Below are 4,987 nucleotides of genomic sequence, written 5' to 3' on the forward strand. Positions count from 1 at the left end.
ATTTTATTAACTAATTAAGATATTTTGTTTAGTTTTACGGGTGTGACGTGCACATGATGTAATTATGAAATGCATGGTATAAAAATCCGATTGATGCCAAATGAAAACCTTTTATTGAGGATATTTCCTGAATCCACCTATTATACTGGTGGGATTCGGGGATATTCTCTCGCCTAGAAAATTGTACGAGAAGCTCACCTTCGCAAATTTAACAAATAAATCTTATCATCAGGGTAGTCATTCACGTTTGAAAATAATATATTTCGTGAATGCAGAACCTAATATGAGTAGAAGCCTTTTTATTAAAGATATTATTATAACCCTCCCATCGTACTAGTGGGATCCAAGATATCTTTTCACCCAGGAAATTTTTTGAGGAAAACTCACTTTCACAAGATCCTTCAAAGAGTCCCATCATTGGGGCATATACTCGTGTATAAAATACATATATATGTCATAACATTTAATGATGGTATAGTGATGTGGGATATGCCTACCTATATCTTCTTTGTTATATCTTTAAGATTTCTTTTTATTATTTTTCTTTGTAGGCATGTATATTATGAATTATATTTTTTTATATTATTTGGGTATCTATCTACTTTACTATATACATTCTCTTTTTATCCAAATTCTATATCCTTTAAGCAAGATCTCTTATTTCATAGTTATTATTATTTACGTATATATGTTTTAATTCAACTTCACCCTTTTTTTTATTATATATCCTATTTTTTTAATAACCCTTATAAATCTATTTTTTTAACTAAATATTTATCTTTTATATTTTAAATGTTTTTATTATTATGAATTTACCATCATTGAATATTTTATTACTCTTTATTTATTTGTTATCATGAATATTATTATTTTCCACAATTCTATATTTATCTTTTAACACCTTAAGTAAATATATGTCATTTGTTCTCTTACATTTATTATTATATTTATTTTTTGTTTATATCTTGACCAATTGAGTATATATAATTTTCATTTATTTAGACTCAGAAACATTGGAATTCAAAATTAAGACCTTCTCATCGTACTAGTGGGGTTTAATCAAAATCCCTAACTTAAGGAAATTCATTCAAAATTACAACTTCTCGCATTTGAAATAAACATCCCATCATCGGTATAATCTAAATAATTTATTTCATATTATTGTATACTTTATTATTTCTCAAAGTAATAAATATTTTATGCTTTATTTCACTTCTTCTTTATTTTATTTTTGGATAAAATATCCTATGTTTCTATCATTATTTAATGATTTCCTATATATATATATATATATATATATATTACTAAGGTATTAGTTGGATTAGAATATTGAGATTTAAAATTAAACCCTTCCATTATACTGGTGGGGTTTTAATTTAATCTCTCGCCTAAGAAAATTAACTCGAGTCTATGATTTCTCGTGTCTCGGGTGAATATTCTATTCTTGTATAACCCAAATAACACACACACACATATATATATTTTTTATATTATCATTTTTTTCCATTAACGCATTATTCATTTGCTTTATTAAGTTACATACTTAATATTTTTCTCATGTAGTTATAGTTTTTACCCATATACTATCCCCTATAACTAAATAGTTCATCTCGATTTGTGTGTGTATATATATATATATTAAAATACAATAACGTTATACATTAATTGAAACTAACAACAAAGCAAACAATGCAAATGCATGTAAAGTAAACTATAAGTTAAACAAATCAATCACAAGGCTTAATAACCAAAGGTGTCCGGGCCATACCAAAGCCTAGGCTAGGGCTTGCCCAAGGTCACGGATCTGCCCACCTTCTCTTCACCCAAACTTGAGACCCAAAGCTTGCTGCAAGGAGTATCATGGACTTAGCCTATTTTGCATCTTCAAAGCACACCGTTTGGAGTAACAGAAGAAGCTTTCCTTGGGCAAGAAATGACGTCTCGTTTCTTTCCTTACATCTCTTCCTCAATTGAAACCTTACATTCTCTTTTCAAAATTTGTTACTCTCCTAGCCGCCTTTCCTCCTTTCTTCTCCAACTCCCGTTTGACCTACTTTCTCCTCTCTCTCTCTTTTTTAGCATCCCTTTGCACCTGGCAGTCTTAATCTAATTTGGATCTAATTTATTATTATATTGTAAAATCAATCTACTGAATTATAAATTTAAGAAATAATAATCAAATTTATCATCTTAACTTCATTTTTGATGTAATCTTGTCATTTGATCATTAAAATGCAGATTAAAAATATATTTCGAAGGATAGGATGATTATATGACATCTGCTCAAAATAAAAAGAAAAAAATTAATGATTTACAAGGATATACTTCAATTTTACAAATTAAAAATCATAATGGATTATCAGAAAAATCAATATCTTAATTACCTTTTGTATTATCTCAATATCAACTTCAATGAGGTTAAAGAGAGATCACCTTCAATAATTGCATTACTCAACAAGATAATAAGGTAGATACACAAAGCATAAACACAGTGTGCTATAGTGATCTACAAATTGTAGCCACCCTCAAATGCAGCAACAATTTTTTCCCAACATGCTTAATCAACTAAATCAGAATATATATATATATAAAAGAAATATAACATCACAAATCATTTTATTGGGAAAAATATTAACAAGAAATTTCAAAGATTAAAAACAAAATTTGATTTTAAACGTATGAGAAAATTTACCGCATATAACCACATTAATTAACAATATGGCGATATCGTAAACTCAACCTCTTTCTAAACTCAACCAATAACACAAGTCCTTCCTCTCCAACCTCTTTGTAAACTCCCATTTGACTAAATCAGGTTCTGGCAAACAGTAATGGTATGTTGAGAATGCAAAGTTTCTTGGTCGATTGGTTGATTCACCTCAAGCTATGATGGGTTAACTTGTTACATATGCAACACCAGAGGCCATGTAATAGTTTGATCATACTTATTGCTGTTCTCTCGATTCATCTATACCATGTTCTTGTTACTATTGTTATAAGAATTCAATATGCATCAATTCATGTCCTATACTATGCATAATAAAACTAAGTTTTTTGTGCTATACATACAATAACAAGGGACATTTTTTCATTGTGGTAGCACAAAAGGTTCATAAACATAGCTCTTAGTCGCTATAATTTAGCATTAAATCCTCTAATTTCTCTTTTAACTTCCATCAATTAAATAAAGCCTTACAATTTAAAAAGAATGAAAATTTATAACCAAAACAATATGTCTTATATAATGCAATTTCTTAGAATAAATGGTCAAGATATATACAAATAGTCATGATTTGATTAAATGGTCACAATATATACACAAATGGCCATAATATCTATATTTGATTTTAATATACACAAATGGCATGATATATACAAGTGTCTTTATCTTATATGTCACTGAAATAACTTTCAATTGATTTGTATTACACACCTTTGATTTTTAAAATTAATGAATTTTGATCCTTAAAATTTAATCCTATTAAGAAACTAACAATGGATCAGTTTATCAGTAAACTGATCTATTAATTCAAGTTCTAACAGTTTTCATTCTTTCTTTTTTTTCATTTCCTCTCTTAACCTTTCTTCTTTTCTCTTTCTTTACATTTTTTCCCTTTACTTCTATTTCAATTATTAAAGTAAAAAGACAAAATTAGGCTTTAATTTTTTTTTTCTTTGCTATATCCTATCTCAATCAAAGTGCATGAAAATTTTAAATTAAACTATCAGTTTTGAAATTTAAATGTTTGAATTGTAACATTTTAAAATCCAATATTTTACATGAATTTACCTAGACAAAAACTCTTCTTTTTATTGAATGATTAATTTTTAAATTTGGTTTAAAAATAATCATTTCCTATAAAAAAAATTACTTTGGTGGAAAAGAAAAAGTGTAGTTTACTTAACATTACATTTTATTATTTTCATATTTAATCAAATATACTTTTTTACACTCATACTTCAAAAAAATGGTTAAAATATAAAATAAATCCATATACTTAATTAATTTTCTTATTTAAGCCCATATTCTCTCATCCTAATCAATTAATTCTTATAACATTTCTTAAGAATCAAAAATAATTTGATTTGATGAAAAATACTATATAGATTAACATTGTTAATCTCTTTTAGTAATTGAAATAAGATTGCCATGTCACGATGACGTGTGTTAAATTTTAAATTTTACAATGTGATGTACAAGATATAAAACAAATTTTGTCATACGGGCATTAATAGAAAAGCATATATACAAAAATTATATTTTGAAAGAAAATAAGTTATATGAAAACAAAGAATGTTTTTGTTTTTCTCGTAAAAAGAATTTTATAAAATAATAACAAGGTGTATATTTCTAAGTTTATATCTATAATTATAACTTTTTTTGACATTTTATATAACTTAATTTATAGTGCTAAAGTCAACAATTAACATTTTAATTAATAATTAACATAGATAATTTAATCATAGATTTAATTAAATAAAAAATAAGTAAAAGAGATCTTTTATTCCAGTAAAATAAAAAATAATAGCATAAAAAATGAAACTAAAATAATCGGGCCCACATATTGACGAGCTCACGTGAGTTTGACCACCCCCACCGTCCGATCCGTTCTTAGCGCTTCACTTTAGGGCCCCCTTTTCTCTCTCTCTCTCTTTCCCTCTTTCCCACTTTCCTTCTTCTTTCCAAAACTGAACATTTTTCTCTTTATTCATTGCAGCCCCAAATAAAAACACTGAACCCTAACAAAAAAGTCAAAATTAAAATTATAACAAAAAAGGCGAGAAAATCACAGCCATTGGATGATGTTTCGTGGCATTGATCATCTCCGTCTAAGCCTGTGCCAGCAGCAATGGATGAACCATAATCCGGTACAAGCAAGAGCATTGTTGTAGACCCAAAAAAACCACCAAGGGGACCTCTGAATGAGAAAGATGATCGCTTTTATTAAATTTGGAGAATTTGAGATTTGAAAAAATAAAATAAAAC

The sequence above is a fragment of the Theobroma umbraticum genome, unplaced genomic scaffold (genome assembly GCF_002168275.2).
Source record: "Theobroma umbraticum cultivar Fairchild unplaced genomic scaffold, ASM216827v3 scaffold_115.0, whole genome shotgun sequence".
In the NCBI taxonomy this organism is placed as follows: Eukaryota; Viridiplantae; Streptophyta; class Magnoliopsida; order Malvales; family Malvaceae; genus Theobroma; species Theobroma umbraticum.